The following is a 15,270-nucleotide window of genomic DNA, read 5'->3' on the forward strand; positions in this document are numbered from 1 at the left end:
GTCACCTTTCTCAACTGGTTGACAGGGTGAAGTTGCTCCTTTCAGACCAGGTAAAGGCCCATTCATGACTTTGAGGGCCAAAGTTCAGGAGTAGAGCTGTGGCCATGTCTACACTACAAAATTAAGTCAACCTCAGTTAGCAGCAAGGAGCTCCGGGCTGTCAGCTGCCAGGGACTGACAGCCAGAACAGTCAATGCAGTGTCTACACTGACACTACATCGACCTAACTACATCAACCTAAGCGCTATGCCTCTCACGGAGGTGGAGTTATTAGGTCCGTGTAGTGGGTAACTTGCATTTGCGGGAACAATGGTGTAGTATAGACATAAGCACTGACTTTCATTTTTCCCCTGGGGTGCTCCACCCTCACTCCGCCTTGAGACCTCACCTCCACTCCGCCCCTCCCCCAAGGTCCCGCCCTCACTCCGCCTTTTCCAGCCCCCACTCTGCCCCCTACCCGAGGACCCTGCCCACCCACCACTCGCTGCTCTCCATCGTCCCCCAAAACCCTCCCCGAGCCACAGATCAGCTGTTCAGCAGTGGCGGCACTGATCAGCTGTAGCTGGTGGGTGCTGAACACCCACTGTTTTTTCCCCCGGGGTGCTCCAGCCCCAGAGCACCCACAGGGTTGGCACCTATGAGTGTAGGTGCTTACAGAGTTAGGCTGACGTAAGCTGCCTTATGTCGACCTAACTCTGAAGTGTAGACCAGGCCTGTGTAAATAAATGATCCGCACACCCTTCTGGCAGTTTAAAATTGACTCAAAAAGATTTTTTTTTTAATTCAATAAAATTAGTTTTGTTGGTTTGAGTCAAATAACATTTAATTTAGCCTGAAACTAGACATTTTGCTTTACTTTCAAAGGATTTTTTTTATTACCAAAATAATTAAAAAAAAATAAACACACCTTTGAAAGTAATTTCCAATAAAAAGTAGTTTCAACTTAAAATATTGAAATGTTTCATTTCAAAAATGTCAGAACAAAGACTTGCCTTTTTTTTAAATTAAGTTTTCTTTCAACCAAAACAATACAGTGAAATCAAGACCATTTGGCAAAATGTTTTGATTGTCCCAAATCTACATTTTTCAGTCAAAATTTGCACCCACCTTTAGTCAGGAGTTCTGTTGCCAATGCTTGATATGGTATCCGTGTATATGCATACACATGAATCATCAGAGGAGTCCTGCCTCTAGTGGCTTTGTTAGAAAGCCATTCCTTAGTTTCTCCCACCACCCTTTTCCAGGCATTCCTTACGATCAACATTTCCCAAAGTTTGGGGGGCTCACTAGATGACAGACATGCCACCCGCCTGCATGAATGGGTGGTGGAATGTCCCAGCAACAAGGGAGGGAGGCACTCGCCAAGGGACAATAGGTAGCTCCTCCCCCGGGGAGGCTCTGGCACCCATTGGCCATCTGGGGAGGAGAGGTGCTAGTTGGCCAGCATTACCCAGATGCCAGGATTTAACCTGGCACAGATACCATGTGGAGCCTCTTTCGGCTCTGTTCCAGTAGCCCAACCCACCCACCTAAAGTAGGAATGGGAACCCAGCCTGACAGGTGACGTTGGTCTAGCTGATCGCCTGTTTAGGGGGGTCAGGAAGGATTTTTTTCTCCCATGGGCCAATTGATAGCGGTCCAGGGAGATTTATTGTGTGTTTTTTCCTTCCTCACAACACCTTCAAGCCGCAGTGGGTTAAGTTTCAGTGAGTTAGTACCAAACTGAGGTACTTGGATGGAGTTGTTTATTTATCATAATTTGCAGCCAGTTACAGTACTAGTGCAGTTATGAGAATAAAAAGAATAGTGCCCAGAGGTAAGAGACCTGGGATTTTGGTGATGTGCCTTGGGCTCATGTGATAGGGTGAGAACGTGTGACCGTCACAGGCTGAGGTCAGACCTTATGGTTCTCATGGGCAGAGGTCCCCACCCTGCCATACCCTTTGTCCCCCTTGTGGGGAGCAGGTTGCTAGGACTCAGAAAGAGATGAGTCCTGGGGGATAGGCAGAGAAGAGCCTACCCCGCGCATTAGGAGTTATATGGCAAGAATCCCTGTAACCCCTGCACTGGAACCAATTAAGTGCCTGGTATAGGAGAGAATGGGTGAAGGGTGGATAGCGCCCCTCCCCTGTGGTAAAGTTTAATAAAAGTTGTGGCCTGCTGCTTAATTCAATGCATGTGCCTGTCCTCATTTTGCCTCTATGTCCACATCAAGGTATATAAATTAAGCAGCATAGGCCTATAACAAATAATGGCGGGGAGCCATGACTGATTTCATTTTCCTAAAGTTGAGCTAAACTTTCCAAAGTTTGTGAAATCCTACTTTAAATCTTTTCTCCACATTTATTTTCATCTATCTTATCCCCCGACTGCCTCTGATTTTCTCTTTTTCCTCACACACACAAAACACACACTAGAAGAAATTTGTTATTTTCTAGGACAAATAGAAAACCCATAGCACCAGTACTGATTTTCAGAATTTAAAATAAGATATTTTGGGTATTTTCTGCCTTATGCAGACTTCTCTCTCCTTTCAAGCTCAACCATTATAAGGCCATTTCTGCTGTTGAAGGAGTACGTGGAACATCAATAGAAGTCAGTGGGATCTCACGTATACATCCTAGGGCAAAATTTACTCTTTCTTATGATTTTTGAGCAGTGCTAATTACTTTACTAACAACTAGATCCTCAGTTCCCTTTTGCAGTGTAAGGTATATGTCATGCACATTGCAGTATTACATAATCGTGGTTTGCAGTGTTGCTTATAACATGCCTCTTCAAAGTAGATTCTGACCCTAAAAAAATCTTCCGTAAATAACACAGAGTAGGTTAATGCTGTTGTTTTTCCTATGGAAATACCATGGTGGAAAGAATTACTTCCTATAAGGATCATGGGAGCTGAAATCACTGATGAGCAGATCTAGGGTCTGAACCTTAGAGCTGGTGTGGGGACAGTGTTGTGATCAAAGACAACACATAGGATACAGAAACAGTGAGGTTCCCCACTAACCAAAATCATTAAGAATTGAAATCACTAAGAACCGAGCTAAGTGGTGGAACCATGCAGCTAGAGGCAATGAGCCCAGGAAGTGGCAGATACAACTGTGAACAGCAAAGGTGGCAGAAACAGCCGCAAACAACAGCAGTGGTGAGCAGCACCGTTACTCAACACCTCTAACCAGGACCGGGAGGTGAACCCACGAATTCAGAACTTTGCTGACTTTGGACAACCAACCGTGAGTGGGGTGCAGTGGAGGAAAAGGGGAGTGGCTTGTTAAAGGGACATTCATCCACCAGACTTTCACGTGGCTATGTGGGAAACTGAGGCAAAGAACACTGCCCAAGATACTGTGGGGTGGGATTTTACTTATGGTTTGCATATGTCATGGGGTCCATTCAGCACGAGTGGTGCCTCCTGCTGGCTGTCCTGGAGATTAGCTCTGCTAGCTTGCATACTCTCCCTTAGGGTTGCCAACCCTCCCGGTTTCGCCAGAATTCTACCAGAAATGGGCTCTTTCTCTCGGAGGCTACTAAAGCCAAACCGGGAGATTTTAGGCTAAAAGTCCAGTACCACAGTGGGGTAAAGGCAGGCTCCCTATCTGCCCTGGCCCCACACTGCTCCTGGAAGCGGCTGGCACGTCTCTGTGGCCCCTTGGGGCCACAGGAGCTCTCCACTCATTGCCCCCATCCCGAACGCCAACTCCGCAGCTCCCATTGGCTGCCTGAGGTAAGCGCCGCCTGGTGGGAGCCCACACACCTCCCACCCTCCTGCACCCCAACCCCCTTCCCCAGCCCTGAGCCAGCACCCCAAACCCTATCCTGCATCCCAACCCCCTGCCCCAGCCCTGAACCCTCTCCCAGAGCCTGCACCCCATGCCCCCTCCTGCACCCCAACCCCCTGCCCAGAGCCCCATCCTGCACCCAAACTCCCTCCCAGAGCCTGCACCCCTCCAACACCCCAACCCCCTACCGCAGCCCTGAACCCTCTCCTGCACCTCAACCCCCTGCCCCAGCCAGGAGTTCCCTCCTGCACCCAACCCCCCTCCCAGAGCCTGCATTCCTCACCCCAACTCCCTGCCCCAGGCTCAGCCTGGAGCCCCCTCGTACACCCCAACTCCAGCCCCAGCCTGGAGCCCCCTCCCGCACCCCAACCCCCTACCCCAGCCCAGTGAAAGTGAGTGAGGGTGGGGAAGAGCGAGTGATGGAGGAAGGAGAGATGGAGTGAACAGGGTTGGGCCTTGGAGAAGGGGCAAGGCAGGGAGAGGGGCAAGGGTGTTTGGGTTTGTGTGATTAGACAATTGGCAACCCTATAATTTCCCTCCAGTGTTGTCTTCTCCTGACTTGTCTGGCTCTGCGACCCCATTCACTCCCGGGTCTGCAGTTTCCACGCTGTGACTTAGCCCTCCAGCCAGGTCACTAAAGTAGGGTTACCATATTTCAGCAAGCAAAAAATAGGACGGAAGGAGTCCCACCCTAACTCCTCCCTGCCCTAGCCCCGCCCCTGCCCCTTCCACTCCCTCCCACTTTCTGCCCCCCTCAGAATCCCCAACCCTCCCCCCGCTCCTTGTCCCCTGACTACCCCTCCTGGGACCCCTGCTCTTAACTGCCCTCCAGAACCCCACCCCCTACCTAAGCATCCCTGTTCTTTGTCCCCTAACTGCCCCCCCAGACCCTACCCCCTACCTGTACCCTGACTGCCCAAAACCTTATCCACACCCCCCTCAGCCCCCCCCCCCCCCCCCCCCCCCCCCCCCCCCCCCCGCTCCCTGTCTCTTGACTGCCCCCTCCAGAACCTCCCTGCTCCTTCTCCGACCCCCTGGCCCCCTTACCCTGCCGCTCAGACCAGTGTGCCGGGGAGGAGGAGCAGGGGGAGGAGCTCCAGACTGCCTGTGCGAACGGCCGCCTGGTGATCTGCGAGGGAGGGAGGAGTGCTCTCAGCTGCAGGGGAGAGGAGGGGGAAGCGAAGGAGGGGCTCTCTCTGGCTGTCGGAGCCCCATGTAAGTGGCACCATCCGGCCGGCTGCCCTGTTAGCCGCGCGCGCTCTGTAAATGTCCGGACTTCCCCCCCATGCAAATTCCCCCCGGACGCTATTTTTAACTCTAAAAGCCGGACATGTCCGGGGGAATCCGGACGAATGGTAACCCTACACTAAAGTCCTCCCCTTCCAGGAAAGTCACAGTCTTTCCCAACATGCTGTGTGGCTGGTGCCTCCAACACCCTTGCCACTCCCCAGTGGCTGGTGGGGAGCCCAGGCCCATCCTCACCACTAGGTTCCAGCCCAGGGACCCTATAATAAGTGGTCACAGTCCCTGTACAGTCCGACCTCTTACTGCTGTTTCCCAGGGCTTCTTCCTACATACCTGACTTCTCCCCCCGCTGGGTTTCCCAGCCTCCAACTCCCTCCAACCAGCTTTTCCCAGCAACCACAGCCACCCCCCTTTGCACCCAGGTACCTGGCATTATACAGGCCCTGCCTGTTCCTGCAGAGGTGAGCCTATCCTTAATTAGCTACCTCCAGCCTAAATCTCCCCTGCTTGCAGCCTAATTAGCTGATTGGGCCCACCTGGCCTAATTCAGCTCTTGCAGGGCTAGCATGTGGAGTCCACCCCATCACAGCATCCCTTTGAATCATTGCTGCAGTCTTTCCCCAACTTAATGCAGAGATCCCTCTCCCTTTTAATAAAAGTTTTCTTTTGTCATATACAGATCGAGTACTTGTGAGTGGTGAAGTGTTGCCTCTTAGGGTATGTCTATGCTGCAATTAGACACCCCCGGCTGGCCTGTGCCAGCTGACTTGGGCTCATGGGGATTGGGCTAAAAGCTGTTTAATTACAATGTAGACATTTGGGCTCAGCTCCAGCATGAGCTCTAGGCCCTTCCCACCGCACAGGGTCCTAGCGCCCTCAGCTGCAGCTTGAGCCTCTACATTGCAATTAAATAGCCCCTTAGCCCGAGCCAGCTGGCACAGGACAGCGGTGGGTTTTTAATTGCAGTGTAGACACACCCCCAGAGGCACTCAGGGATGGTGGTTAGATGTCCCTGATTTCTGGATGGGGGCTCGAGCCTGTTCTGTTTTGGAACATTAAGAGGAACCCCTCAATATTGAACCTGGCCCTTACTGCTGCTGACACTGTCAGGCAGAAGGGTGACACTTACTTTTATGGTTCACTATAAAAAAGAAATAATAGGAAGCCCCATTATCTCCTTCATCTCCATGGGATGACATTCAGCTGGCTCATTGCTGCAGTGGATATGGAAGAAGGGAGTGTAACTTCCATGGCACTGTCACTCACCCTGCAAAAGCACTTCTGTGGTGGCAGCTTTACAGAGCTTAGCCTGTGCACTGTGGTAGAGGGTGGAGCCAAGGAGATAGCAATTCTCCATGGAACTGCCCCCACAAGCCCAGGGAATACAGCAGGTAAATTAAATGGACCTATTTACCTACTCTCTCTGGTGTGGAACTGCCCCGTAGAGGGCTGTCAGGGAGATCCTTGGAAGCAAGATCTCCCAGGAGCCATGCTGCTGAAGAATAGCAGGGTCCCAGGTTGGACTGGGGAGACACAGGGCCATATTTGTCAAGCTATTGAGGTGTGAGAGGAGGCTAATTCCCTGATCATTCCATGGGACAGGAGTAAACATCTCTCAGCAAGGAAACCGCGTAATGAAAACTCAGATTGCTAACAGAATGGTGACTCTTATACAGCAGTAGCCAATATGGGCCATGTTAGGGACAAAAAAATATGAACTGCCAAAATATGCCAAATAGCCATTTTGTGCCACACTCAAGAAGCAGTGGCTACAGCTGGAAGAGCATTAAAAATTAAGAAGATATAACGATGATGATATGAAACTGAACTGAACCCCAATGCAAGCACGGGATGAATTGCTAGATACATTGTATGGATATTTAGTATTTACATTAACAATCTTAAATATACCCCGTTATGATCTAATTTTATGTTTACACACAAGGAACACATTCAACAATTACATCTACCTCAGCAGTAACTTTTATGTGCAGATTAATTTTCATATTAGTGAGTACAGCTCATATCTAACTCTGCCATGATCACTGCATTTAAATTCACATCATCCAATACTCACACATAGTTTGAGGGAGGAGGCTTCACTACTGCAAAAGTAACATCAAGCAGAAATAGGAAGTAGTGTTTACAGGAAACAATGATCATGTTCCTACCTTGACGCTTTAAAGAGAAGGGATGAAACTCAGGCAAATATCTCTGGAGTCTCAGGCAGGCAGTACCAGTCAGCATTCCGAAGAAGGGGTATCCAAAGCAGAGAGCACAACAATAACATAACTCTTATGCTAGGTTTTTCTCCTTGCTGACCTCTGAACTCCTTTTTCTTGCCCAAGTGCTTCTCTGAGGCACATGAAACTTAGCAGCCTAAACCCACAGAGACCAAGTTCAACAGGCTGCAAGGAGCTTCGCTCCGGGAATCAAAGGGAGCAGCAGCAGTTCCCACACAGCCTGCAGAAAAGCCAGTGAGACACTAACGAGGCCATCTGATGGGGCTCAAGAAAAAGCATTTCTCTAACAAGGAGGAGAAGTGTGTGGGGGTGGAGGTTATTATCCACCAGTATCATATTAACAAAATAAAAATGGTTTAAATGGAGACTTGTTTTAATAACATCCATTATTTATCATAGCAATCTGTAGTAGTTAGCTGCTGATTGCATTGCTACCGTGTTCACGTGGAAATGGCAAACCCCTACCACAGTTTGACAACGGTTGTATTTCTAGGAGCTCCTCAACAGAAGGGGTGGGGGGGAGTGATCTTGTTCCCAGCTGATTATGGAGGTTAACATGAAAAATATGTTTGTAAGAGAATAGGCTTTTACAGCCTGATCCCAAGCTCACTGAAGTCATACAGTGCTACTCAGTGTTGTATCAGCTATAACAAATGATACCAAAGACAGTGATGGGATGAGCCAAAGCCCACTGAAGTCCATGAATCTCTCACTGACTTCAGCATGGGCTTTAGATAAGGCCCTTACACAATAAATAGTACTGACTAGTATACTCAACGGCAGCAGATGATGATAATACTCAGATTACATTTTGTTACGGTGGCATTCTATATATATCCTTGCATTGCTTTGTAAACTTATTTTATTATTTTGAAAATCGTGCATTCTCAAAACACCAAAAGCCAGATTCTGCTCTCACTAGCACTGGTTTAAATCTAGCATGACTGTCTTTGAGGTCAATGGCCCCTCTATATCATACCCAGCACTATCTGAGCACCCAGTGAGTTAAATCCACCAACTACAGTATCTTCCAAACCCAATTCACACACAACTTCACTGCATTTACTACTCCTTTCTGCATGATTTGGAGCCATTTTTTTTGAGCAGTGCTGCAGTGAGAAAAGGCAGACATGGCATCATGAAACTCATTTCATTCGCAGCCAAGTCCAAGTGTCCCTCTAAGATGGCAGGCCTGAGCCTTAAACACTTTAGCCACACAGTCCCCTCCTGTTTCTCCTAATCATATCTGGGTGACTCATAGACTCATAGACTTTAAGGGACCATTATGATCATCTAGTCTGACCTCCCGCATGATGCAGGCCACAAAAGCTGACCCACCCACTCCTGGAATAATTCTCTCCCTTGACTCAGCTGTTGAAGTTCCCAAATCATGATTTAAAGACTTCAAGTCGCAGAGAATCCTCCAGCAAGCGACCCTTGCCCTATGCTGCGGAGGAAGGCAAAAAACCTCCAGGGCCTCTGCCAATCTACCCTGGAGGAAAATTCCTTCCCGACCCCAAATATGGCGATCACTTCACTTGCTGACAAGAGGACTTTACAGTCAGGACTATCACAAATGAGCTATTTCACCAGCATTAATGCAGAAGATGAAATTGGAGACACACAAAAACATGTCACAGAGAGACTTTTTAAAAAAATATATATATAAAATACCAGTATTTAATGTAATTATAATTTTTTTCAACTAGCATAACTGAAATTAATCCCAGACAATAACAATCTCCAGACAAAAACATAATTGTTCAAATTAATATTCTAACACACATACACACACAAGCTTTCCATTTAGGTGGTAAATACACTATTGGAGGTTTGGGGAAAACAGCACTGACTAATATAACTACTTGTTTTCTGAGCGTTGTGGAATGAAAGACCTAGTACTTGTTTTGTGCTTCAAATGTGATACACATTTTAGGTATTTTGCTGAAAGTCACCACCACAAAATGCCAGTAAGCTCAGGTGTTTCTCATCATGACCTTAAAACAGCCACAGATGGGTCTCAGTGAAATTATACCTGATTTGGGCCTTGTCTATATGAGAATAAATGCACCATTTTAAATCATTTTTAAACCTCTCTTGTTAAATCCCATATGAAGATAGTATTTAAACTGGTTTAATCTCATGTAAATCAGTTTAGTTTAATTTGGTAATTGACCGATCAAAGCTGAACCAATTAAAGCAACAGTTAAACCAGCTGAAATGCATCTATATAGGGTGTTTGCACCAGTTTTAAAAAATCAATTTAAAATAGAGTTAGTTTAAACTGGTGCAGCTTTTCTTTTCTCCTAAAACCTTATAAAAGTGAAATCAGAATTAGGCCCAGCACAGATCATGTAAAAATACTCAGCCCAAAAGTTCACAGGCACCAAATTCCCATATTTGTTCTTGCTTAGCTGTAGGAATGTTACAGATTAGAAATCAATTGAACAAACACAAATAGATATTTCAAACACACATTGATGATTCTGGAGAAAAGACAATTATACAAAATAAACCCCACTTCACACACAAAGTACTCTTTGCTCTCACATCACCCTACAGTTTGTCATGCCAAGACAAAAGTCAACAGATTAGGAGAGAATTCTTTATCATTAGCTGACCCTGGCCCCAGAACACGGAAGAACTGTTTAAACTTTGCTTTTATTAAGTTAATTAGAGAAATGCATGTTTAGTGGCGTTTCCCCTTCCCCTCCATCTTATCTGAAGTGACACTTTGTTTAAGGTGTGAAGAACTAACGCACTACAAAATGCAATGAAGTAAAAGATGGTGGGTTATATCTTACAAACAAAGGACCAATCCTGTGCCCTTAGTTAGGCTTCCCATTCAGGCCAATGAGCTGCCTGCTACATTCTCATGAGTAAAACACATCTCCCCAAACCAAGTGGGGCCTGACTCTCTTCTGTTTTGTGAAATACTACCAAAGTCACAACAGGTTCTACTCCCATTTTGCATTCACATGTCAATGAACAAGCTTGAACTTGCTGACAGCAGGAAGAACCCTTCCCCTCTAACTGAGGGAGTGGGGGGCAGTGGCTTTGTGAAGAAGGGAGAGTATGCAACCTGTAGGGTAACTTTCATTTTGGGTCACCTTCTCCTTAAGGAGGATTATTATTGCACAGCAAATTTCAACTTTAGTTGTTTTTTAATGTAGCTCCATTTATATACATATATAGCTAGATTTTTTTCTTTATACAATAGTGAAAGTGGTTTTTTTTCTTTCACCCTGACAGTGCAAAAATAGCTGAAGATAATATGCACCACGTTTCAAAGCCTCCCAAGATATGGCCCAAAAAGTGAAAAATTGAGCATCTGAAAACAGGAGGTCATACGAAACACAGTTTTCTACCTTACATTATAGCTAATGTTATTTGTGCCCATTTTAATATACATTATCTATAGTCATACACACACACACACACTTTAAACTACCCTGTCTGTAGCAAAGAACTCAGTTTAGATATACACCTCTACCCCGAAATAACGCTGTCCTCGGGAGCCAAAAAATCTTACCGCATTATAGGTGAAACCGCATTATATCAAACTTGCCTTGATCCGCCGGAGTGTACAGCCCCACCCCCCTGGAGTACTGCTTTACCATGTTATATCCGAATTCGTGTTATATCGGGTCGCGTTATATCGGGGTAGAGGTGTACCTACTAATGAACACCATAATGTTCTGAGTGTACAAGCTTGTAGCAGATTCTGCACAAAATAACTAGACCTCAACTGTCATTGACAATTTGGGGTCAGAGTTTCATTACTTAGAGACCCAACTGAGGTTTACTACTAGTGAGCCAATCCTTGCAACCAGAATGCAGATCAACAGTAATAAGGGAAGTTTCCAAAACCCTCCTTTGCCATTTAACATACCAAACACTAACCTCAATCAATTAAAGCAAAATGTTATGGCCAAAGCTTGTTGCTTTACTTATGTGAGTAGTCTCACTGAAATCAGTGGAAGTACTTACGTGAGTAAAGCAAGCATAATTTTGTCCATAATAGCTCTTCATGTCTATTTTGATTCAAATAAAATATAATCATAAAACCATTTCATTTTGATTGGGGAAAAAAAAACTTTTCACATCTAAAATCTGGCACAATCAAAATAATAAAGACTTTTATTCTAATTGTTTTACTTAACGAAAGTATTCTGCATTTTAGCATAAAAAAAATTTGTATTTAAAAGAACCCTCTTTCCTATTAGCATATACTTATCTTATGCATGGAGAGTTAAATCTCTGTATAGTAAGGTGATATTGTGCCCCTAAATTTACCCCCAAAGGATCTGATTCTGCCACCCTTACTCTGAACTTGGTTTCAATGGCACTATTTGCAGAGTAAATTATTATTCAGATTATGTTAGTGTGGCAGAAATGGAGCCAAATAAATCCAATGGAAATGTTGCCTGAGTAAGGACTATGGGCTTGATTATTCCCTAAGCAGGAACAACTTATGTGAGGTGCCAGGAAACGGCATAAGCAGAGAGTTCCAGAGCTCCTTTTAAATAGTCACCATAGGGATGGTAAGATTTGCTCCTCCATGGAATGGGACACAGGATTTGGTCCTCTAAATGCATGGAAGTCCTGAGATTGGGAGATATTCAGGGACTCCAGGAGAATCCATGAGGGGACTTTGTGCTCCACAAAGATTCCTAGTCCCATGATTCCATTGACACCATGATTACTAAAGAAACCTTGCCCATATACCATCCCCTACTGTGGCTACTCCTAACACCTCCTTTTAGCAGGGCTCACTGTGCAAGTAGACACAGATTATATAAATCTGCATACCCCCATTTGCTGCTCCCCAAACCCATGGAGCCAAATCTGCATGGTGCGTGCACATAGAAGCTTACACAGGGTCAGGAGAAAGGCAAGCAATCACAGAACCTGCTTTCCCCTCCCTCATCCCACACATCCAGCCTGGACCTGTTAGATCGTGGTTTACTTAGCTCAGGGATGTGGAGGCAATGATCTAGCCGGAAGTAAGCACTGTAGTATTTGCCCCATAGTTTGGCAGAGTTAGAAGAGTGTGCTGCACTTACCAGTTTACAGCGAAGCAGTCTTTTGGTTCTTTTGCTCATCAGCAAGCTCAGCCTTCTCTTAGGACAGGGCACCGTGCTGAGTTTTATTCCTAAAAGCAGAGTAGACGTGGAAATTTATTGTAAACAACTTCAGAGGAAAAGAAATAGAAGAAGAGACTGTTCTGGTTTTTGAACCAAAAAGGGCTATGGAGTTTGCCACTGTTTTTCCAATCAGACTAAATGGTCCCGCAGGGATAGCATTTCAGGCAAGACAGCTTATCTGAAGGAACAGTTCCTTGATTAAAGGAGCAATGATAAATCACAGCCACAGCCTTCTCCAGTGCAGTGTACTGTTTTAGCCATACACAACAAATGAAAAGGATATGAGACACTAGGCATTAGAGAGTCTATATGGTGAAAGGGAGTTTCGGAGTCTACACAGAGTTATTCATGTGTGAAAATATTTTATTCCCTTTTTTCCCCCGGGCTGCTTGTACTTTTCTTCCAGTAAGTTTTGATTCAGCTCCCAGAAATGAAAACGACTCTAGAAGAAAACAGCTCTGAGTGTGATGAAGATTAAATCATGCCAAGAAGACAATAACATATTTACTAATCTACATTTAATATATATAATAATTCCATACAAAAATCTACATTAAAAAAGCATTGAGGTTGCAAAGTCAAGCAATTAAGTGAGGAAATAGTTGGAAATGGTTGGTTGCCAGTGCTACCTTAATTTGGCCTCTTTGTGCATATGCAACTTTAATGACATGATCACATATTTTTTCCCCCACAGGACTCCTGTCTGAGTCAGTGCACAGGATGGACAGTGCTCACTTAATGATCAGCTATTCAATATTTCATTTTATGCTTATTGTTCACTGTGTGGCCCCAGCTCTTATTTAATTCACAATATTCATACCATGTCCTGAATACAAAATTATTAATTTCCTCATGGGCTTGTCTATGGAATTAATCACTAGTACTGAGTGCATCACAAATATGAATACATTTATCTTCAGATTGTCACTGTGAAAACAGGTAGTATTATCCCATTTTACAGGTGGGGAACTGAGGCACAGGGAAATTAATAGCAAAGCTGTACACTAATTTTCAGTGCCACATGTGAGACGCTAGGCCTATGTGAGACGCTAGGCCTGATTTTTCAGATAATGTAGCATTTTATTGAACTTAATTTGTTCAGAATACAGGTCCCTTTGACTTCAATGGCAGCTGTGAGTGCTCAACACTTCCACAAAGCTGGGCCCAAATTTCTCAAGCTGGGCACTCAGTTGGTGACCACTTCTGAAAAGTTTGACTTAAGTGACTTGCCCAGCATCACATAGGAATTCTGAGGCAAAGGCAGAGATAGAATCCAACCAGGGCAACCTTCAACAGCCCTGACATTAGACCATCCTGCCTTTTCCTGCCTTATTCACGGTACATATTCCAGCTTCTGCAACAAAAGATGCAGGGGCCCCAAGGACAACAGACTCCTTCACTACAGAACCCTGATTCATCCAGTTTGTCCAGTGCACTGAACAAGGCAGAGGTCCTGTTTAGTAAACAGCATGTGATTATATGACGCTGCTCCCAAAGTTCAAGTCCTTGTACCAAAGCACTGAAGTGCTACAGATTCTCAAGCAAATGGTTGTAATAATATATTAACGTGGGCAAAAGAAACAATGTACTTATCCCAAATAAAGAACTGGTCAGAAAAACAGTGATGGAACCATTTTTTGTTGGAAAAAAAAAAAGTTCCATCCAAAACAAGTCAATGTAGCTGAAATTTTGTTTTCGAAAATCCTTCTTTCCCCCCTCCCCACCCCCCCAAAAGAAGAAAGTCCAGACACTGGTGAAACATCCTTTTATGACATTTTCAGAAAAGAAGGTTTCATTTTTCATTCTGAAATTTTGCATTGTATTGTATATTACAATATAAAAATAATTAAGAAGTCAAAATCAAACTGACACAAAAATAAAATGTGGACTTTTACTTCATGGAAAATTTGAAAATCCTTCACAAAATGGCATTTTCATCCTCTGCACAGTTCTAATCCTTAAATTCACTCTGAGAAAACACTGAACAAATTCTGCCGACAAGGACTGCCAAAAAATTCAACCCGAGACAGATACCAAACACGGAAAGTTTCATAGAATTGTAGAGTTTAACACCAGAAGGGACCACCAGATCATCTAGTTTGACTTACTGTGTATCACAGACCATCAACACCATCCAGTACCTGCACACTAAACCCAACTACTGAAATTAGACCAAAGTATTGTAACCCACAGGAGACTAAACTATTACGTGCCACAGGCAGAGAACAGAAGGGACTGATGTGTACCAGTTTCCCACAGTGGCAGGGAAGTGATTAAGTGATATATAACTGGATGATCCTGGAAAGAGACCTGCACCCACACGCTTCAGAGGAAGGCTATTCCCCCCAACCCCCACCAAAGTCACTGCTAATCTGACTATGGGGAGAATTCCTTCATGGCCCCACACATGGCACATGTGGCCCCACATCCTCCTCCTATGATACAAGGACCTCATCCTGCTTCTTTCCAAATACAGAAGAGAAATATTTATTGAATAGTTCTGCCTTTTCCGAATCAGAACCATCTCCATCTAGGAATGGTCCTATAATATTGCTAGAATCTATTTTGTTCCTAATATATTAAAAAATAAAGAATATTTTAATTTTGTTACACTGATTTTGGAGCCCCATTGTAGAGCACGATATAGACAATTCCAGAGCTTACAATCTAAATAGTCAATACAAACAAAAACAACATAAAAGCAAAATGTCAACAGGCACAGATACAGCTCTGGTACCCTACATGGAATGGTTCCATGGGCTGGTGAAGAAGGAGAAGGAAGACACCTTTTCTAATTTGTTCCTCCATCCCCACAGAGATACTTGGACCCCTATTCAGCCTCATATTATCTTC

This window comes from Terrapene carolina, unplaced genomic scaffold, assembly GCF_002925995.2.
Source record: "Terrapene carolina triunguis isolate 2854851 unplaced genomic scaffold, T_m_triunguis-2.0 Scaffold68, whole genome shotgun sequence".
Taxonomy (NCBI): Eukaryota; Metazoa; Chordata; order Testudines; family Emydidae; genus Terrapene; species Terrapene triunguis.